At 50.5% G+C, this 23004-nt stretch overlaps 1 protein-coding gene and 1 non-coding gene across 3 annotated transcripts in view; both read right to left on the bottom strand.

The window, feature by feature from the left end:
• Gtf2i (general transcription factor IIi) overlaps positions 1-8798 on the bottom strand; it is a 69791-nt gene extending 60993 nt beyond the window's left edge. The window contains exon 1 of one of the 2 annotated variants that reach the window (XM_020164679.2): positions 8406-8798. The gene's annotated coding sequence lies outside the window, so the exon portion shown is untranslated. Of the gene's footprint in view, positions 1-7800; positions 7821-8405 lie in introns of those variants that run through there. The other variant, XM_074075757.1, reaches the window with a different exon arrangement.
• LOC141424351 (U2 spliceosomal RNA) lies at positions 688-878 on the bottom strand. Its single transcript, XR_012449299.1, has one exon. It is a non-coding gene; the product is annotated as a U2 spliceosomal RNA (small nuclear RNA).
• Positions 8799-23004: the final 14206 nt, after the last annotated feature.

Genomic DNA, 23004 nt, shown 5'->3' with positions numbered 1-23004 from the left:
CTGCACATTCTCCATGAGTGCTGTCAGCCAGGGCATGGGCTGAACTGGGAACCCTTCAGTTTCCCCACGTACTTCCATCTGGCAGCCCTGGTGTCAATACTGAGCAGTAAGGAAGGTGACTGGAGACAAAGCCCTCTCCTCCAGTTGGACAGCTAGCACTATTTTGAGTACACTATACTTACAGCATTAGCCATGGTCAGTTATGGCACAACTGTCCCTAGCACAAGCACCGTGGTAAAGCAGGGCCCTCGGAGCAGTCAAGGAGGAAGTTCTTACTGTCACCGGTACCCCTACCCTACCTTCCGTCCCTCAGGTTCGCATAATCCTCCTACAGAGCTTGCTGCTTTTAAGGTAATCATTTTCTATTATGAGCCCAGTTTAAAATTAGTCCTCTGAATGCATTACAATCTGTCGCTTCTGCTCCTAGAAAGGCGGCTCCTAAAAACAGCCCTGAAATGCACTGCGCCTCCTCCACACTGGCACCTCCACCTGCGGCCCGGAGCCTTCCCAGCCCCGTCCTCCACACTGTCTAGTCTGTCCTGGCAAACTCCCAGGACTGGGCAGAACACGTGGGTAAAACTGGTTCACCAGACACCACGACAGGTGCTAGAACCCCCTGAAGTTCATATTCCTTGCTTAGTACTCCAAAGAATATATTTTTTTTTTTTTTTTTTTTTTTTTTTTTTTTTTTGGTGCACCGTTCCTGGAGGTACTGCAATACCAGGTCGATGCGTGGAGTGGACGGAGCAAGCTCCTATTCCATCTCCTAGTTCCAAAAATCCATTTAATATATTGTCCTCGGATAGAGGACGTATCAGATATTAAACTGATAAGAACAGATACTACACTTGATCTTAGCCAAAAGGCCGAGAAGCGATTAGAGAATATTTTAATTTGCATTTTTGAGTCAGGGTCTCATTCTGCAGTCCAGGTTGGCTTTGAATTTGAGATCCTCCTGCCTCCCAAGTGCTGGGATTACAGAGTGCAGCACTGCACCTGGCTTCTTCAACTCACATTTTGAAGAGCTTACTGCACTGGTTTAGTAGGGGCTTGCCAAAGGGAAATAAATGAGCTTGGTATTTCATCCAGAGGTTCTGTTTCACAAATATCTAGTGAGGTAAAACAATTTACCTTATAGTAACATGCACACTTCAGCACACAAAAACTAGACCAAGAAAATCCACTGTACTAACTGACTTTATTTTGAGAAGATAGACAGACAGATAAAATAGCAAGTATCTGGAGATAAAATTCGAAATCCCTAAGTCAAAATCTTCTGATCAAGATAGATTTTGTGTGCTCGTTCGTGTTGCGGTGCCTGGCGACCCCTCTCCACTGAACACCCTCAGCCCCCAAGACAGACGTTTTAAAACCAGGCATGGCAAACATGTAGCAGGTTGTACAGACCTTTTACAGGGCGGGAGTAGGGGGGGATTTCAACAGGGTCTCTACTATGCAGACAGGCTGGCCTCAAGCTCTCCATCCTCCCAAGTCCTGGGATCACAAGCACAGGCCATCATGCCCAGCTATACAAATATTTCAAAAGGTACTAAATTCTTCTTTTCTATTGGCTGCAATACAGCTGGTGATCACATCGGCATACATCAAATGACCCCTCAAAAAGAAGCAAGATGAAACCACAGGGCTTAGACTTGCAATGACCTGCAAACGTACTGCATTCTTACTTAAACTCTACCCTATGGACCCTACTTCATTAAAAACATACAGTCAACAAAATCTAAATTTTATTTCTTTCAAATGTCAGGTGGCTGGCTGAGGGACCACAAACCTATACTCCCAGCAAATTTGGAAGCTGAGGCAGATGGATCACTTCAACCTAGGTGTTCAAACTGCCCGGACAACACTGAAGACCTCATCTCAAGTCAGATAACTAGCTAGAGGGCGTGGCTCAATGCTGAGAACCTGCCCACAAGCTTGAGGCCCTGAGTTCAAACCCAGTACAGGGATGGATGGGTGAGTGGGTGGGTAGATGGATGGATGGATGGACAGACAGACAGATAGGTGAATGTCATCCACTGAATGGTCCACGTGAGACGGTTGAAACAGGGAAGATACAGCTCTTGGCAGGGCGCTTTGCCTCGCAAGCATGACGCCCTGAGCACCCCAGCACTGCAAAAATAAACAAACAGTAGGCAGCAAGCTCAGGAAGGAAGAGAGAAAAGAAGGGGGGGGTGGTGCGTGCGAAGGAATGAAGGTGGCGGATTTCCTGGACTCAATTTCTCACGAGGCAGCTCCTTCACCAAATCGTCACTTCATGGCTGGGGGCGAGGCTCAACTGGCACAGGGCTTGCAACCAGTGAATAGGAAAACTCACGATTTCACGACGAGACAGAGCAATGCAAGCCCAGGCTGGAGATGCAGCACCTGCATGCCATGTGGAGGCCCTGGACTTGAACCCCAGCACCACAAAGCAAGCAGGAAAGCCGAAGACCAGCACAGTTGCTCACTTTGGGTCAGTTCCCACACCTCTTCTCATGTGTGGGTTTTTATTACCAGCATAGCACAGCTGTACAGGGGATACACTGTGACATTTACCTAAGTGCGGACAATGGATCTTAGTTACATTCGCCCTTCATCTTTCTCCTTTATGCCCCCTCCCCACCTTCTTACAACAGTTTCAACAGGTTTCACTCTTCTATTTTCTTTTTGGGGCAGCACTGGGGTTTGAACTCAGAGCCTACCCCTTGAGCCACTCCACCAGCCCTTTTTTTGTAATGGGCTTTTTTGAAATATGGTCTCACAAACTATTTGCCCAGGATGGCTTTGAACCTCGATCCTTCTGATCTCTGCCTGGAGTGGCTGGAATTACAGGCAGAAGTCACTGGCACGCGGCTATACAAGGGGTTTCACTGTGACATTGCCAAATACAGATATGTTATTATATCCCAAACTGTTCATCCCCGAAATTGTTCTCCCTCCTATGCCATTTCCCTTCTTATGGTGACATCAGCAGGTTTCAGGGTTCCAGTTCAGACGTGTACAGAAAGTGCACAAACCGTGTTCACTCCCTGCTCTCTTCATTTCCCCCCTCCCCTTCCCCATCTTTCATTGTTTAGTGTCTGCTCACTGTTCAGTGGGGATTTTGCCTTGGTTTTTGCGTGTAAATATACTGTGCTTAAGTGAGTCTAACCTCTCCACTGTTTCCCTCAACCTTTCCCCTCACCCTGTGTTGTTTAACAGTGTTTGTGTTTCCTTCTATCTTGTTCCTACACAGACAGGATGCATTTCAATGTTATTCACTATCATCTCCTCCCTTAGTCTCCTGTAGCAGTGCCACTCTTGGAAAGATGTCCTGTATATATTTGTATGTAGACATGACAATACTTGTATTTGTACTGCAGCTATCTTCCACATATATCTCATTTTTTGAAATCAACTTTTGTTCTGAAAGCCACCTAGATAAAACTCTACTCACATTTGTTAGTCAAGAGTAAGGTGTGCATCTAGATATAACCACCCTCTTCTCTCTCTCCTCTCTCTATATATAAAGCAAAGTTTTCTCAAGTTTCCTGATTAAACTGCCAAATAGCTACTAAAAGCCACTTAAGTGGCTGGGGCCTGGCCACAAATGACACAGGTCAACTTTTTTCCTGTAAGCAGGAAAAGAAGGCTGCAATTACCCCCAAGCGCTCAATCCCAGCTTCTATCGCAAATAGCATCAGCGTCCCCACTGGAGCAAGAAGGTACTACCCAAGCTTGTGACAGCTTAGGACACAAGACGCATGAGTGAACACAGGTTTCAGCTGCCAGCTTCAGAAAGGATTTTTCAGTTACAAATTCACAATTTGCAAAACAGGTATCGGTGTCCACCACACAAAAACACTTGGGCTCTGTCCACTAGCCAGGGCTCACTGCAGCCAGTCACTGGAACAGGACCAAACTTTTCACTCCCTGTGCTCCTCCAATTGTACCAAAATACAATCAAGCACAGCATCTCTAAAAGTAATTATTTCCAGGCTGGCAGAGGGGTTCAAGTGGCAGAGGGCCTGCCTAGCAACCTCAAGGCCCCGCGTTCAAACCCCAGTACCACCAAAAAAAAAAAAATTGTCGTAATAATTTCCTCTGCCACATTACAAAAACAATGTTAACAGTTCCTAGGGAAAACCCCATGATGAGTGACCACTGGTCACTAACTACTACTTCCTCAGAAAATTCATCTCCCACAGTACTGAGCACAGTCTTCTCATGGCTAATACTTACTGAGTGCTGGCTAGATGCCTGGGAAGTCCCAAGCACCCTAACTCACTGAATCCTCACAACTAGCAGGGGAGGCTCTGGGCTCCAAAGAGAAACGACTCAGAAATATTTAAAAACAAAATACAAAAATAAAAACAGGACAGATCATAGCGGTCACAAAGGTCGTTTTTCTTAAGTGAAGAAACTCAGACACACACGTGTGAAGTGAAGGCACAGGATAGCAGCCAGGAGATGTCGAGGGCTGTGACTTCAGAGCCTGTGTCCCCACCCAACACAAATGTGCTTTGCCTCTAGCAACACAAGGGCAAGTGAACGCTTACACGTCCTCCACGGGGCTGGGGGAGCTCAGTATCGTTTGCTTAGAATGCATCAGGGCTGCTCTGGTTCCCAGCGACACTCAGCAACGCATGTGTGCGTGACGTATAGATGTGTGCGTGACGTATAGATGTGTGCACCCACGTACAAGGGGTTCCAGAGACGTTTTACAAACCGTCTGTACTCATTTATTGAGTCAAGGTCTTGTAATGTAGCCCAGGCTGACCAAGAGCTGTGTGTCCTCCATACCCAGCCCTGTGTTCTCCCCCCAGTGCGGGGCTGGAGCCAGGCCTTACATCCCCAGCCCGGCAGCCTTCGCTATTTCCATCAGGTTACAAGGAGCAACTGGGCCAATCTCCCCCCAACTCTCACAATCTCTGGCTCTGCCAAACGTTCCCTCTCTTTTGTTAAGACTGAAAAAAGGACAGAGGAACAGGCAGGAGACGGCTGGACGTCAGCACAGGTTTTCCTGGGGAGAAGAAACCTGTGGAGGGGTCTCCAGCAGACACTGGAGCCCACTGGCACTTACATACTTGGGGTAGTTATAACAGGAATGGGAAAGTGGTAGAAACCAGTTGGGCTGGGAAGTTTTGACCTACTCGTTGCTAGGGATAGCTGACAGATAAGTGGTGACTAGGTCAATTCTAAGGCACATTTTTGTCATTCTTTGGGGCCAGGTGTGATTTTTTTCCAGTAAGTGGTGGGGTGTTTCTAGTAAGATGCCTGAGGGGAGGATGGGGAAGGGTCCTAATGTGGCAGTCCTTAAGTTGCCCTAACACCTTTCTCACTAGGCCAAAGCAGTAAAAAAAAAAAAAAAAACAGGTGATGGTGCCAGAAGCCAGCAAGAACACTAACACAGGAAAGGAAACACAAATGGGAAAGCCACCACTGTGGCTTCAGTAGAGGACAGAGAAGAAAAATGGCAAAGGGCATGAGAGGGAATAAGAAACGGAAGGTGAAGGCCAGCCAGCTCCTACATCCAGCATTTCTCAAGGTACACCTTATAGGTGCCACACTCAAGTTCAGGCTCTGTCACCCAAACCTTAGACTCTGGGAACATGGGGTGCTTCAGGCACCCCTCTTATATGGGAGGCTCCTGGGTTAAAAAGACAAAGTCTGTCAGGCGCCAGTGACTCACACCTCTAATCCCAGCTTCTCAGAACACAGAGATCCCGAGGATCAAGGTTCTAAATCAGCCCTGGGCAAATAGTTCATGAGACCCTATCTCAAAAACACAAACACAAAAAAGAGCTGGCAGAGTGGCCCAAATGGCAGACAAAGTTCAAACCCCAGTACTGCACAAAATAAATAAATATGTGCCATGAATAAATAAATGAGAGCACAAAAATTAGCCCACTTAAATCCCCTTTTTAAAAATGGAGATCAATCAATTAACTTAATACTGCACTTAAAACCCTAGCCCGAGTACCAGCTGGTGGCTCATGCCTGTAATCCTAGCTATTTGGGAGGCCAAAATGGGGGAGGCGAAGTAAGATAGTGGTTTGAGGCCAGACAGGGCAAATAGTTCACAATACCCCATCTCCGAAATAATCAGAGCAGAATGGACTGGAGGTTTGGGTCGAGCACAGCACCTACTTTTCAAGTGTGAAGGCCTGAGTTCAAACCTCGGTCACACACACCACACACACAAAAAAAAAATCCCTGGCCCTTTTTAGGACGGAGATTAACTAATTTTGTAATTATGTCTAGCAAAATTCTTAACCATCTTTCCAAGCAGCCTCCACCAAGCAGTTCAGTTTCTTTTTGGTTAGGATCTGGTTTGAAAGTAATGAAAAACAGACATCTAGGGTCAATTTCCCTCACCTGGCTCCATACTCTTGTGAATGGTTCTCAAAGTGCAGTCCTAGAGGTAGAAGGTAGAAGCCACCAGCTCCACCAGGAAACCATTACAAATGCAAATTCTCCAGGCCATCCCACACCGCAAAATTCCTAGGAAGACTCCCGCGCTGTGTTTTCACTGGCCAGCGCGGCCAAGGCGCCCTCCGGGGGCTGCCCACGCACTCTGGACTTTTGAGAACTTCACTTTGCCCAGTGTCCACCTGCTGGGTAAGCAAGAATGAATCATCTGACTTCTCCCAGTTTGCTCTTCACCTATGAAATGGAATTTCAGGCTTGTATAGAAGATTAAGAGCCAGGCTTGACACAGAAAACGCACGCAGACATTAACTGTCGGGACGACTCCGTGTGAGGCACCTGGATGGTGGCCGGCCAGAAGGGAGAGTGGATGGAGAGGACAAAAGCGGCAGAGGCATCCATCACTGTCCTCCTGGATTTTAACACCAAGTTTGAAGCTAGGCCAGACCCGGGTACCAGGGCAGCACCAGCACCTACAACCCCGGGGAAAGGGCAAAGAGGCTAATGGGGGCTACTAACAAGTCCTAACCCCACAAGGACAAAAAGGCGATTGCATTTGAGCGAGCAGGACTTCACGGCGTGCAAGAGAAAGTCATCCGAGCCTGCAACGTGAGGCAACATCCCGAGGAGCACGCGACACGAGAGCCCCAGGCAACAGACTCCACAAAAGGAAAAAAAAAAAAAAAAAGTGCCGCCGCAAACCCCAGCCATCCTGAAGCCAGTGCCGTGCCCTGGGGACAAGGCCGGGCCTCCACAGGGCGCACTACCTGCGGGCTCTCATTTGCACATCCACTTCCCCTTTTGTCCCGGGAATGCCAGGACCCAACCGGACCGGGAGGCCTGGCTGGCGGATCAGGCCATTGTCTGCAGCGAAAGTTACATTTGCAAAGAAGCGCAACTCGCGTTTGCAGAAAAGTGGGCAATGCTCCAAGCGGACCCACATCTGTACTCGGCTGCAAGTGAGGGCAAAGCATAACGAGAAGGGGGAGAGGGACGAGGAGGGGGGATGCATCTGATTAAAAAGCAAAACTTGCAAAAGAAAAAGTGCAAAGGCAACAGAAGCGATTTTTATCACTCCTTCGATTAACCCCGACGTCTGGGTGCTGGCCCAACCCAGACGGCTTATTTCCATGGCCTCAAGGCTGAGGTCTTCCTTCCGGTCATTGTGTTTATTTCCACTCCCCCCCTCCCCACCAAAAAAAAAAAAATAGCACTGGGAGGAGAGCCTCGCACCAACCCGCCCGGGACAAAGCCCACTGCGGGCTCCACCTGGAAGCGGGGCGGGGCGCGACAGTGACGACGGCTGGCAGGGCCGGGCCTGGCTCGGATCGCAGGCTGCCAAGGTTCCCGTCCCCCCCACACCACCCCTTGCCGGGCCCCAGCCGCAGTTACCAAGCAGCGCGGCACCGCCCCCGCGCCCGCCGACCAATGGGCGCGCGTCTGCTGCCCGGGCTCAGGAGCCCCAGATACACCAAGGCAAGCGCGACCCCACGGCTCGGGCCTGGCACCGCGCGCGCCCCCGCCAGGTTAGCCAGCCAATCAGCGACGATCTACGGGCTCGTTCACGCGCGGGGCCACTCGCGCGAGACCACCCCTCTTCCCCCCCCGCCGACACACGATCCCCACCACGCCGCCGGCCGGCGCGTGCGCGCGCCCCTCCCCCCACGCGCCCCGGGCGCGCGCGCGTGTGCAACTGTTGTCCCCCGCGACCGCGGCCGCCCCATCCCTTCCCTTCCCCTCCCCCCAAAGGCCAAGTCGTGCCCGCTGCCAAGGCCAGCGAGGACCCCAGTTGAGTGCGATAAAAAGGGGGAGAAGAGAGAGAGAGAGAACTGCCCGCTTCGAAGGCGGCTCACCGAGCGCGCACCGGCCACGGTTCTAAACCTCAGTGTCTTGCAGGCCCCGGTGGGGCAAAGTCTCAAATAAAGGCCCTACTGGCAATGGCACCCAAGGCAGGGACGGGGGGGCAACGAGGTGGGCTGAGGCGACAAGGGACTCACCCGAGTGCAGCCGCCTCCGGGCAGCGCGGGCCGGGGTGCCGACAGGAAGCGAGTGGGGGGCCGCGCGCGTGCGCTGCGGCCGCCGTGGAGCAGCCTCGGCTGGAGGCGAGCGGGTGGAGGTGAGAGGGCGAGGGGCCCGTGCGTCTCGGCCGCGCTCCTGTCACCGCCGCATGGCCGCCCCGGGCAGGGCCTCGCTCCGTGCTTTGATCCGTTCAAGGGTGGGGGGATGGGACACAGGGAAGAAGCCCGGGGTAACAGCGACAGGCGGACGGCCACGGCCTAGAGAGCGCGTGAGGGGAAGCAAGGGGGGGGGGCGACCGGTGGCCCCTTTTCTCTGCTCTCCGAGCTTCTCTCTCACCCTCCTCCTCCTCCTTTTTTTTTTCTTTTTTTTTTTTTTTTTTTTGTTCCTCGAAGACGCGCTGCGCGTGCGCACAGGCAGCAGCACCCACTGGGAATTGTAGTCCCTGATTAGTTCACGCCAGCGTGACAGCTATAGTGGCGAACTACAATTCCCAGAAAGCCCCGCGTGGCGAGCCCCAAGCCGGAGGACGAGGCGAGCACCGCGGCGCCCGGCCCTCTCCGGCAAGGACTGTCAATGGAGGCGCGGGTGGTGGGAGCAAGAACATGGCTGCACCTGGGGCCTGTGCGGCCGCCGGGTGGGGGAGGGGAGCTGGGGGGGTGAAGGAACCGAAATCTGAACCAGCGGTATCCCCGGCATCGTCCCCGCCACGCTGCAGCCGGCCTCAGCCGTCGTGCAAGAGTCGGACTTAACTCTTGCACCCCACATTCCCTTGCAAATTGCGAGGCCAGGACATTGCAAAGATCGGGGAGCCCCGGGCCGGTTGGTCGCCCTCTTTGCTCTGCAACGGGAACCACTCCTCCCTGCACCATTCGGAGACACAAAGAACTCTTTTTCTTTTTCTTTTTTTTTTTAAGCTTTCTCTCCAAAGTGGCCCGAAGTGACTCGCCCCAACTTGGGACTCTTGTGATTCTCTCTCTCTCTCTCTCTCTCTGCTCCCCAGTCTTTGCCCATCCCTCCCTCGACATTTTAGAAGTTGAAAAGCCTCTTGTTTGTTCCACATAGCAATTTAACTCCAAGCCCTTCCCCCCGTGATTTAATCTTTTTTGAGGGGAGGTGGGGGAACGCTCAACTTCGATGAGCTCAGTGAATTTCGAAAATGTCAAGACCTTCGCCTAAGTTCAACTCAAAAAGTTTAAAAGGGGGGAAACGAACACCCGAGTCTGGAGCGTTTAGAGGTTCAGGTGAAACATTTCATTTTCTGATTGCCCCCTCCCCCCGCGCCCCTCCCCTCCCCCACCCGCCGCTGCTCGGTAGGTGGCGACCACAAGGCTTTTTCCAGCCTCCGAGCCTCTTTGTCGCTCGCTGGAAAAGTTTCCGTGCAGAGCCAAGCTTTTGATGTAGGTCCAACACCCCCCCACCGGCACCCCCAATTGCCTTTGAATTTGGGTTCACGGATTGGCGCTCCCTCGCCTCCTTTTCTTGCACAGACCGCACCCACAAAGCCTCCTCTCTCATCTCCATGTTGGATTTCTGTGAAAAATGGAAGGGACGATGTAAAGATCTTGGGAAGCGACACGCACACTCTCTCACTCACAGCCCTGCTACGTTTTCTGCAGTCGCTTTGTCCCTAATTCACAGTAGGGACTCAAGTGCGGCCACACTGCCTGCCACACATGCATGGAGCGTGTCGGAAGGGCAACACGAGAGTTCACGGACATTTTAGAGTTTAATTCCATATTCCCAACACGGCATTCCTCCCCGCCCCCTATCAGCAGGGGATGTGTTCCAAGACCCCCGTCATGAGTGCCCGGTACCGAGTTCATATTCCCTGCTTTTTCTTATACGTGCTAACTCATGAAAAAGTTTAATTTGCAAGTTAGGACTACAAGTTGCCCACTTATATGTACCCTAATAAAGCTATGTGACTCAGTGCTCTCTCCCCCCACATTGGACAGTAACTGGGTCTTTTTTCGTTTTTTCTTATTGTTGTTGTTGTTTTGCTTTGGGGGAGCCCTAAGGCTTGAACTCAGGGATTTGCACTTGCCAGGCAGGCGCTCTACCACTTGAGCCACTTCACCAGCCCTTTTTTGTGTTGTTATTTTCCAGATAGGGTCTCAGGAACTATTTGCCTGAGGGCTAGCCTCAAACCTCATCCTGCGGATCTCTGCTGCCCAAGTACCCCTTGTCTTTTGATGATTACTAAACAAAAGATCTTTTTTCCTTAACTCCACTTGAGCCAGCCCAGTTCAGTTTCTTGGCTTTTCTTTATAGTATACAGTGGCACAGAATTTGTGCCCTACACAGAGACTGGGTTACAAAGTCTGTATCACTAAGAAAAATTTAAAAAACAAAAAGAAATAAGCAGGTAGATAAATTATATATATATATAATTATATATATATACAGTTCAAGGCCGAGCACCAGTGGCTCCCGCCTGTAATCCTAGCACAGATCTGGAGGATCGTGGTTCGAAGCCAGTCTGAGCAAATAATTTGAGACACCCTATGTTGAAAATCCCCAACACAAAAAAGGGCTGGCAGAGTGGCTGAAGTGGTAGAGCTCCTACCTAGCAAGCATGAAGTCCTGAGTTCAAACCCTAGTACTACCAAAAAAAAAAACAAAGCTGGGTGTCAGTGACTCCTACCTATAATCCCAGCTACTCAGGAGACAGAGATCAGGAGGATCGAGGTTCAAAGCCAGCTTGGCAGATAGTTCGAGACACCATATCTCGAAAAAACACAAAAAGGTTGGTACAGTGGCTCAGGTTGCAGGCCCTGAGTTCAAACCCCAGTACCACAACAACAATAAAAAAAGAATGGATAGTAGACAGTCATGGTGTCACACAGCTGTAGTCCCAGCTACTCGAGAGGCTGAGGCAGGACAAGGTCACAGGCCGGACACCAGCATAAGGGAGAGATCTCAGAGCGATTGACCTTGGCCAGAGGTGGTGGCTGAGGACAGCTGGAGCACAGGTTATCCCGGGCCATCTCTGTCTCTAATAACCAATTACCTTAACTTGGGGATCTGCCCTAACATTGCCCCAGCAGATAATCGGCTAGATTTATCAGTAAGTTTAGTACACCTCTAGGCCTCACCACCTCCCGGCTAAGAATGCCGTCAGGCCACCTCTGAACTCCAGATAATCCCTTCTTCACTGTCCATAGCCGACCTACCTGAGGTCCCTCAAAGGTAACTGGTGAATGTCATTACTTTATGTCAACAGCGACGTAGTGAGACCCTGTCCCCAAAACAAAATGACATACGATCAGCCAGGCACTGATGGTTTACGCCTATAAACCTAGCTACTTGGGAGGCAGAGATTGGGAGGACCGAGGTTTGAGGCTAACCCAAGGAAATAGTTCACAAGACCCTATCTTGAAAAAAGCCATCCCAGAAGAAGGGCTGGCAGAGTGGCTTAAGTAGTAAAGCACCTGTCTAGCAAGCGTGAGGCCCTGAGTTCAAACCTCAGTACCGAAAATAAATAATTTAAAAAATTTTTAAAGAAAGCTGGGCACCAGTTGCTCACACTTGTAATCCCAGCTACTCAGGAGGCAGAGATCAGGAGGATCAAGGTTCAAAGCCAGTCCTGGGCAATAGTAGTTTGCCACTATAGCTGTCACGCTGGCGTGAACTAATCAGGGACTACAATTCCCAGTGGGTGCTGCTGCCTGTGCGCACGGAGACCCTATCTTGAAAAAACCCTCCACAAAAAAATGCTGGTGGAGTGGCTCAAGGTGATGGCCCTGAGTTCAAACCCCAGTACCACCAAAAATATATAAAATATATGTATATATGTGTATTCACATACGTGAATATATTGAATATATATATATACATTGAAACTAGGCCTGACACATCGGCTCACACCAAATCAGCCTCTTTGATTCTTTGATTCCTAGGTGGTCTCCTTGGTGTGGGCTGGGCTAAGATTCCATGGCTGAGGTCCCTCCAAAGTGGACGAGGGACAGAGGAAGTCGTGGACACCTGCACCCTCCTACTAGGGCTTGATCATTATTCGTGCAGCAAAATGCACACAGACAACGTGTGTTCATTTATTCATTCATTCATGTTTCTACCATTTGTGACTTTTTCTCCAATAGGTGTGCCATGAGGGCAGTAACTGAGCCTCATTCACAGTCCTCAAACAGTGCCTAGGGCAGTGAAGGTACTTGGGGTTTGTTGATTGAATAAATGAAGGTAAAGAGCACACCTAGGCTGATGCAACCTGCCTTTGAGACCTGAGGATCATTGCCTCAGTGCGCAGATCACATTGCAAACTGGGGAGGGTAACATGTCTTTCTTAGCAGGGCTGTGAGAAATTACTGGGCCAGTGTGTATAAGGGGCCTACCTCATCGCCTCCTAGACATCCAAAACTAGGGAATCTGCACAGATGCCTTGGGGACACAGAGACAAAAATGGCAGGAGCCAGGCACCAGTGGTTCATGATTAATCCCAGCTACTTGGGAGATTCAGGTCAAGGAGGATTGTGGCTTGAATATAGCCCGAGAGCACGTGTTTAGAGACCCCATCTTCAAAATAACCAGAGGAAAACGGACTGGAGGTGTGGCTCAAGAGGCAGAGCACCTGCTTTGTAAGCATGAAGTCCTGAGTTCAAACCCCAGTTCCACAAAGAAGGAAGAGGAGGAGGAGGAAGGAGAAGGAGGAGGAAGTGCCTGTAATCCCAGCTACTTGGGAGGCAGAGGTAGGGAGATCATGGTCTGAGGCCAGGCTGGATAACATAACCAAAGCAAGGGGCATGGGGAAGGATAGAGCGCCTGCCTAGCAATTGCAAAGCCCTGAGTTCAAACCCCAGTGCTACCAAAAAAAAAAAAAAAAGTGAGGGTGAGAAGGACAGAAACAAAGGGAGAGCTGAAGGAGGTCTGAAGTGTCACCTGTTCCTCCTGCAGAAGGAGTAATAAATAGATGGTGCTGACTGGGGCCCCGAGGCCAGGTGCAGGTCAGTCTGGACAGAGTCTGTGGCTGGTTGACAATGGCCCTTCTGTGCCAGCCAGTGGCTCGGGCTGGACTGGACAGGCTGGTTGGGGTGCCTGTCATTCTAGCCTTCCTTTCCTGGCGAAATTCTGCCACCCACCCACTCAGGGAAGCTGGACAAGTCTGCTTTTTCTTTTTTGTTTTAACCAACTTTTTTTTTTTAAGAGAGGAAAGATTTATTTTGACTCCCCCTTTCCGCAACTATTCAAGTATTTTATTGACACCAAATGAAATGGTGTCACTTTTTTTTTCTTTTATTATTCATATGTGCATACAAGGCTTGGTTCATTTCTCCCCCATGGTGTCACTTTTGCATGCTTCGTTCAGCAAGCCTTATTGAATGTATTCAGGTAACGCCCACCCCAATCAAAACATGGAAGACTCCCCCCCGCCCCCCCAAGTTAATCCTTCCACCTGCTCCAGGCCCTGGCAACCACTGATCTGTGTTTGCTCTCCATTTGTTGTTCTAGAATTTCACTCACTGTAATCCCTTTTTTTAAATTTTATTTTACTATACTGGGGTTGGAACCCAGGGCTTTGCACCTACTAGGCAGGCCTCCTACCACTAGAGACACACCCCAGCTCTTTTTGCTTTAGTTTCTTTTCAGATAGGGTTTGGGACAGGGATCCTCCTACCTCTGCCTCCTGAGAAGCTGGGATTACAGGTGTGAGCCACCATGCCCAGCCCATGAAAAATTTCTTTTTCAGTACTGGGGGTTTGAACTCAGATGAACTCAGGGCCTTAAGCTTACTAGGCAGGTGCTCTACCACTTGAGCTATGCCATCAGCCCTGTTTTTGTGGTGGGTTTTTTTGAGATAGGGTCTTATGAACTATTTGCTTGGGCTGTCTTTGAACCACATATCTCCTGATCTCTGCCTCCTGAGTAGCTGGGATTACAGATGTGAGCCACTGGCACCTGGCTCATGCAAGTGTTTTTTATAGGAGTCCTTGTGCAAAAATTCTTTTTCATTTTATTTTATTTATTTTTTTTACGTGGGACTGGGATTTGAACTCAGGGCTTCACACTTGCAAACAGGAGCTCTACCACTTGAACCACACCTCCAGTCCATTATGCTATGGTTATTTTTGGAGATAGGGTCTCTCAGACTATTTGCCTGGGCTATCCTTGAACCTCAAACCTCAATCCTCCTGGATGTCAGCCTCCCAAGTAGCTAAGACTACAGGTGTGCACCACTGCACCTGGTCCTTTTTTTATGTTGAATTGAAAAACCGAATTGGGTTGAGGATATAGCTGGGAGGTTGAGTGCTCACCTAGCATGAGTGAGGCCCTGGTTTCCATCTCCAGCACCACAAATAAATAAATAAAGGAGGAAGGGAAGGAGGCCATCACTGACATTCAGCTTCCCTTGACCAGTGGGGGACATCCCAGTGGGATAAAAGACCTGCACTGTCTGACGAAAAGAAGAAGCAGGAGAGAGCAGTTGCAACCCCACATCCCTTATCCACACACCCATGTCCTTGTCCCACTCCAAACCACCATGGCCACCACTAAGTCCCTAACCCCCAACACTCAGGCCACATGCAATATTACACAGTCTCCCAGAAGCCCCATGAAAAGCCCCAGCAAGTGTGGTCACAAGTCCCTGCTTGGGCTAGGTCCTCCCAGGGCTGGGGGAAAGCTGTCACCACAAGGAGGCCAGTGGAAGAGGCTGGGCACCTGTGCTCATAGCCAGACCACTTGTACCCCGTAGGCAGCCAGTTTGCTGCGAGGTCCTGTGACATACAGAGGGCTTATGGATTGATCCAGATAAATTTTGAAGTGATAAAGACAAAGGGAAAGGGTGACAAGAAACCCCCTTCCTGACTCCTCAGGGTCCCACCATAGGAAAAAGGGGCAGTTATGGGAGAAGCCTCAGCTTCCAGATGTCCCCTGCCCACACTGGATGCCCAGGCTGCTGGCCCATGCTGGTCCTGCCACCCACATGGCAGCCAGCAACACTTTCTACCCTGGAGTGAGGATTCCAGAACACAAAGACACAGTGGCTTTCAACATGGAGACAGCAAGGAGCTTCTTGTCACCGTCAGCAGACACCTGCCCGCTGTCCTCCCAGAACCAGCCTACTCTGCCCCTTTGCCAAGCAGGGGAGCCAGGAGCAAATGCTCAAAGCCAAACCGGTAGAACCAGAGGTGACCTGTGTGAATCTCCCAGGCCAAGGGCTGAGCCCCAAGGCCACCTGGCTCACCTGCGCCTGGGTTGGATCTGAAACAGCTGCTGGGCCCCGCGATGCCTTCTTTCATGTCCTCAGGTGGGGCGGGGGGGCTCCGTTCATGTCCCTAGAAGCCTGGCTATAGGTCTGTCCCTATACAAAGTGAGACACTTTGGCCCTTCTTGGTGGCCTCCAGGATGTCTTGCTTTTCTGCTCATCTGTGCACAACATATCTGAGCAGCAGGTTGGCAAAACAGGCCTTTGGTCGCCACACGGCTGGACGTGGTCCCAGGCTCAGATCTGTAGGAAGTGAGTGTGTGCATGTGTGTGTGTGCAGAATATGCAGATGTGTGCAGGGGTGTGTCAGAGTTTTCCTTGCTGTGACAAAATACCTGAGGAAAAGCAACTTAAAGGAAGCCGGGCACTGGTGGCTCACGTCTTAAATGAGATTTAAATCAGGTATTTTCAGCAGAATCCAAATGATCCCCAAAGCCAGGCGCTGGTGGTTCACACCTGTAATCCCAGCTACTCAGGACGCAGAGATCAGGAGGATCAAGGTTCAAAGACAGCCATGGGTAAATAGTTTGGGAGACCCCATCTAAAAGAAACCCATCACACACAAAAAAAAAAGGGCTGGTGGAATGGCTCAAGGTGTAGGCCCTGAGTTCAAATCCCAGTACCGCAAAAAAAACTTAAAGGAGGGTTTATTTCAGCCCATGGTTGGCTGCTGGCTGTATGGTTTAAGCAAGGCTGAACATCAGTGTGGCACAGCAAAGCTACTTAAACTTGGTGAGAGAGAGAGAGAGAGGGAGAAAGAGAGAACGAGGACCGGTGGAGTGGCTCAAGTGGTAGGGCAGCAGCCTAGCAAGCCTGAGGCCCTGAGTTCAAATCTCCAGTGCCACCAAAAAAGAAAACGTCTTTGAGACAGAGGGAGAGACAGGAAGGAGCAGGTGACATTTCATACTCAAACCGCTGTACATGTGAGAGTGTGCGTGAAGGTAGATCTGTATACATGTGTGCGTAAGCATGTGTTAGCGTGTGCGAGTGCACAGCACTTGAGTCCTATTGTTTGCACACAGAAGGAGGATGGTGGCTGCCAGGTTCAGGGGAGGGACAGGGGACCTGTCTGATGGGGACCCAGGAACCGTTTTGCCGATGCAGAGCACTAGCACAACTATGTGAATCTATTTAACAAACTCCCTTCTTTTTTAAATTTTTTGGTACTAGGACTTGAACCCAGGCATCAGACATGATAATCACATGCTCTGCCACTGAGCTACACACCCGGCCCCAACAAGACTGAACTGTGACAGAGAAATGGTTAAGATGGAGCTGGTGGCTCACGCCTATAATCCCAGCTACTCAGGGGGCAGAGACCAGGAAGAGCGCAGTTCAAAGCCAGTCCTGGCAAATAGTTTGCAAGACCCTATCTAGAAAAACCCTTCACCAAAAAAGGGCTGGTGGGGTGGCTGAAGGTGTAGGCCCTGAGTTCAAACCCCAGTACCACAAAAGTAAATAAATAAATAAACCCTAATGATGTAAGCATCGTTTTGGGAAAGCAGGACACACCCAAGTCTGCCTTTTAGTCATCATTTTATGCTGCTGGCTGTTTGGATATGAATTTCAGGAGTGTCCTTATAATTATATTAAATTAAAGATCTTGCAAATTATGGGTCACAGGTAACCACTTTCTTTTTTTTTTTTTGATGGGACTGGGCTTTGAACTCTGGGCTTCACACTTGCAAAGCAGGCACTCTACCACTTGAGCCACACCTCCCATCCATTTTGCCCTGGTTATTTTGGAGATGGGATCTCATGGACTAATTTGCCCTGGCTGGCCTCAAACCACAGCCCTCCTGATCTCAGCCTCCCAAGCAGCTAGGATTACAGGCGCCTGGCTGTCGTTATGTTTATAGTTGGATAAACCAGCTTATCAGGTGGGAAGGCCAGCTGGGCCAGGGCTCAGACTGCCCGATCCCCACACCCCTGTTTCCAAGCTCATACAATCCTCCCGTGTTGGAGGCCCATCTGCATTTTCTCCTCTGCTGCAATCAAGTTCACTTCTCTTGTTCCCTGCCTCCCAGTGTAAATGGAGATCAGTCTAAATCGTGAGAAAACAGAAATGAATGCTGGCACCAGTGGCTCTCACCTGTAATCCCAGCTACTCAGGAGGCAGAGATCAGGAGGATCGAGGTTCAAAGCCAGCCCAGGCAAATAGTTCGAGAGACCCTATCTCGAAAAAAACCTAACACAAAAACATTGCTGATGGAGTGGCTCAAGGTGAAGACCCTGAGTGAAACCCCAGCTCCAGCCAGAGTGTGGAAAGGAAGGGACAAAGGCAGTCGATCGTAAAGCATGAAACACTCCGTGCCACTCACTGCTTGCTTCTTATTCTTGGCATGGCTAAAATTAAATCTTGCCTTCCAGCAGCCGGGATGGGAATTGAATTTTGTTCCTTTTTTTAGATCATTTGGAAATGACCCTGAAAGACAGAAGAACCTCAGTGGGCATTCATCGGGAGAAAATGTTGTCAAGAAAAGAGCAAAAATTGAAAAAAATTTTTTTTTTAATGTGTGTGTGTGGTTCTGGGATTCAAACTCAGGGCTTCATGCCTGCTAGGCAGGTGCTCCCATACCAGTCCCACACCCCAGCCCTTTTTGGCTTTGGTTAGTTTGGAGATGGGGTCTTGTGTTTATGCCCAGGCTGCCTGGACCAAGGTCTTCCTATGTATGCTTCATGTGTAGCTGGAACGATAGGTGTGCCTACCATGTGCGAGGGGGCTCTCAAATGTTTCCCCCCAGGCTGGCAGGCTGGCATCAAACTTTTCATTTTTTAAATTGTTTTTGGCAGCACTGGGGTTTGAACTCAAGGCCTCACACCTGCAAGGCAGGTGCTCTGTCACCAACCACTCCACCAGCCCTGGCCTCAAACTTTGATCCTCCCAATCTCTGCCTCTTTTGCCAGGTAAAAATAGTTCATATCTGTTTGTTTTTGTGATTCTGGGAATTGAACCCAGGGCCTTGTACAAGGTAGGCAGGTGGTCTCTCCCCAGGCTTTGGTTTTTGGAGACAGAGTCTCATTATGTAGAGCAGACTGCCCTTGAACTCATGCCCCTCCTACCTCTGCCTCCAGTGTGCCGGGATTACAGGTATAAGCCACTGCACCAGGCCTAGTTTCAATATTTTTAAATCATAGACTTTATTTAAAGACAGGCACAGTTCAAGTGTATGAGGAAAGACGTCTAGTTGCAAAGAAAAGACTAAAATTTCAAGCAAGATCATCTCCCACAAGGACACTTGAAGAATTGCTGCCACCTCATGGAAAACTGTTTCAAATCTCCAGCCTGGGCAAGAATCCAGGTTTGCATTTCTCCACAGGCCTTCCTCCCCACGCTGCCACTGTGTTACATCCCCGCTGACCAAAACCCCTGGGAGTCTTTGACCTACAAACTGCAGTTTGATGTGGTTGTGAGTCAGTTTGAAAACGGTTAGAGTCGGGCGTAGTAGCACGTCCTCGCTGATCAGGAGGAGCTCAGTTCGAAGCCAGCCTGGACAAATAGTTCTCAAGACCCTATCTCAAAAAAATCCATCCCAAAAGGGGCCGGTGGAGTGGCTCAAGTGGTAGAGCGCCTGCCTAGCAAGTCTGAGGCCCTGAGTTCAAACCCCAGTACTGCCAAAAAATAAGTAAGTAAACATACCTTCATTCTTTATAAATCATCGAACCTCTGAGATTCAATGATAGGATCTGAACATGGAGCCTTGAAGGGTTGTGAGCATTCAGTGATGCAGTCATCAAGTTCTTGGATCTGGTACCAGCCCAGAGAGAGGGCTGTCCACATGTGAACGTTTATCGATTGCCACTTTCCAAATTGTAGCTACCCATGTGTAGTTTCTCCAGAACCAGACCTGGCTTCGTTTTTTTTTTGCAGTACTGGGTTTGAACTCAGGGCCTCACTCCTTGAGCCACTCCACCAGCCTTTTTTTTTTAATGGGTTTTTTTTGAGATAAGGTCTCATGAGCTATTTGCCCAGGCTGGCCTTGAATCGTGATTGTCCTGATTTCTGCCTCCTGAGTACCTTGGATCACAGGCGTGAGTCACCGTTTCCTGGTTGGACAGGTTTCTTTAGAGAAAAACTAGGATCCTCCATTCATCTCTGACTCTGTGGTGCTGAGACACCATCAAGCATTGCTCACTGGGAACGAGACTCATCAAACTTTTCTGACGCACAGATTGCAATAAAAAAGCTGTTGGAGGTGAGTGTGCGGTGTCCCCGAGCCACACCCCCGTCAGCCTGGTGCAGAGCTCCTGCCCCAGCTTGCTCTCCTCCCGTGTCAAGCCCAGTGTCAACGCGCTCATCCTCCTGCACCAGCTTAGCAGGTGCCAGGCCCCGGGCAGGCAATGTGGACAGAGGTGACCCGAGCCCAGCATCAGTCCTACCCAATGGCAGCCCATCCATGGCAGAAGGCCAGCACGGGAAGCAGGGGTTGTGGTTTCTATTCTGCTTTTTAAATAATTTAGGGCTGAGAGCCAGGGGTGTGGCTCAAGTTGCAGACACCTGCCTAGCACAATGCCCTGAGCTCAAACCCCAGCACTGCCTCCACCCTCCCAGCCTCTGGTAGCCACTATTCCCCTCTACTTCTAGATCAGCTTCTTTCCTTGGCAGCACTTGGATTTGAACTCAGGGCCTCACACTCACTAGGCAGGTGCTCTACCATTTGAGCCACTCTGCCAGCCCTCTTTTGTGTTGGGTTTTTTCGATACAGGGTCTCACTTTCTTTTTTTTTTTTTTCTCCCCACGGGCTGGCCTCAAACTGCAAACCTCCTGATTTTTGTGCCTCCTGAGAAGCTGAGATTATAGGCGTAATCACCAGCACCTGGCACCCTGAGCCTCTGTCACCTTGTTTCAACTTGCTGTGAAGGTGCTTGGTGCAATCCTGCCCAATCACTGTCTGCTCCATTTCTATTTAAACCAACAACAACCAAAAATCAAAGTGGAGGACAAAAAGAAGATAGGAGGAAGACTAGGGGTATAGCTCAGTGGTCGAACTCTTGCCTAGCATGTGCAAAACATAAGCAAATAAATGAATAAGGAGAGAGGAGGGGTGAGAGAAAGAGAGAGAGGAAAAGGAAGGAAGGGAGGGAGGCACCCAGCAGTGGGCTGTCCTCACTCAGCCAACTCCACTCAACCCAGGCTGTGCCCCTGTGGCTGAGGGTGCAGTGCAGACTTATGAGGTCCAGGCCTGGGAGGCTGCACACATTCTGGAAGATTCCATCCAGCTCTGCAATGTGAGCCAACCCCATATGCCTCTGAGTGGCTCCCCCACCTTGGTGGAGAGGACCAACCAACATCCAGGGCTTATCTGAGCTCCGCCTGGGGACAGGAGGCCCAGAGGTGCAGGTGTACCTGGCAGAGAAGGGACATGGTCCAGGGTGGGGATGGGGGGACAGAGATGGGGGACGGGGAGGCCAGGTCTTGTCCAAGGTCAGGAGAACTCCAGGTGGGGCATTCTCCTGCAAGGCTAGGCCAGTGTAGCCAGAGGAAGACAGCTGCGGCAGGGAGCGCTGGCCTTAAACTCCCAGCAGTGGGTGCCCGTTTCCCTCTGCTCTGAAGGCCTGGGCTGCAGCTGGATCGCACTCTTCCTGCAGCTGACAGGGCAACTCAGGTGCACATAAAAAGGCCAACTGGTGCAGCTGACCATACTTCTTCTTAGGCACTGGATCTTGGCTTCCAGAGCCTTCTCACCACCAGCCCTTCTTACCTCTGCAGCTGCGGGGTGAGGTGACAGCAACCCTTTGTTCCTAAGGGCTTTGTGGCTTCTTCATGTACGACTCAGCATCTTTTAGCAGGTTCTTGGGTTGGTTCTGCTTTCAGAAACTCAGGCCTGGGCGAGAGGAGAACTGCTGGGACTGTTCCAAGGGGACGTGGGGTGTGTGTGTGGATGGCTACTTCCTAGAGTCTCAGCTTTCCCCTTCTTCCTCCCATGTCTTCTTTCCTCCTTCCTTCTTCACCTCCTTCCTTCCGCCCTCCTTCCCTTCCTTCCTTCCTCCCTTCTTCCCTCCCTTTCTTTCTTCTCTCCCTCACTCCCTTTCTCTCCCTCTCCATCTTCTCTCTCTCTCCCTCCCTATCCCACTCCCTTCCTCCCTCTTTTCTAGCAGCACAGGGATTTGAACTCAGGGCCTCACCCTTGCTAGGCAGGTGCTCTACCACTTGAGCCGCTCCACCAGTCCTTTTTTGTGATGGATTTTTTTCAAGATAGGGTCTTTTGAACTACTTGCCAGGGCTGGCTTCAAACCACCATCTTTCTGATCTCTGCCTCCTGAGTAGTTGGGATTATAGCATGAGTCACTGGTGCTGGGTTCTTTCTTTGTTTTGTTTTTAGACAAGGGACAGCAGTCATGACCCTTAAGGTAGGGCTGCCAGATAGAAGCCAGGGACCCAGTTCAAGATGACTTCCAGTAAACAAGAAATCAGCATTGTTCAGCTTAAATTATACCCCCGAAATTGCAGGGAACAAGAGTCCTTTGTTGTTCTTCTGAAACCCTCACTGATCTAAGCACCTCTGTCCTGGATTTGCAAAATCTGGTCACCCAATCCTCAAATGGCCTGCATGCAAAGTCCTAATCAGAGGAGGAGCGAGAACAAAAGAAAAGAAACAAACGTCCCCTGAGGAGGCCTGCACATGGCAGGTCTGTGCCTCCTCCCCGGGGCCCAGGTTGAGGGGAGGGTACCCAGGTGCCAGTGCTGGCTTCCAGTGGGTCACCTGGGCAGAGGGGCCAGGCCTCCCTGGGGTCCTCTTTCCACTGGCAGAGGCCCTGGAAGGGATGGAGACACCTGGGCTCCTGAGCAGCTGGCAAGCAGTCGACTTGCTGGGGACACAGGCTTGTAAACAGATCCCATGATCCAGGGTGATAGAATTTCCACTGTCACCTTCAGACAGAGAGTCACAGTCTCCAGGGAGCATTGTACCTGCCCTAGGCCCTGTGCCAGCAGCAGCTCAGGGGCCCGAAGCTGCTCCCAACAGGTGGCATTGCTGAGGTGGCATTTCTCCTAGTGTCCAGCAGGAGCACAGTTGTCAGGGACAAGAAAGCCCTCCACACAGCCAGCTCATTTCCCAACATGGCGGAAGTGAACTGGGTGGCCCAGAAGGGGTCGGCAGTGGAGGAACCTGTGGTTCCTGGACGAGCCAGAGGTGGGTTGAAGCGAGTGTAAGAACCCCAGACTACCACCCGTGAGTGTCCAGGGACTTGGTCACCTGCTGTGTCAGTGACCAGGGTGAGTGGGGATGATGGAATGGCAGGCGAGGGGGCTGTGGCCAATGGACGGATGGTGGGAAAATCCCAGGAGAATGGGATTCTGATGACCCCTGGGGTCAACCTTAAAAAGCCACCTATTGTGGTTTGAATAGGAAATGTCC

The sequence above is a fragment of the Castor canadensis genome, chromosome 6, assembly GCF_047511655.1.
Source record: "Castor canadensis chromosome 6, mCasCan1.hap1v2, whole genome shotgun sequence".
Taxonomy (NCBI): domain Eukaryota; kingdom Metazoa; phylum Chordata; class Mammalia; order Rodentia; family Castoridae; genus Castor; species Castor canadensis.
Note: the sequence above shows the minus strand (reverse complement) of the source record. Positions and strands in the feature narration are given on the sequence as shown.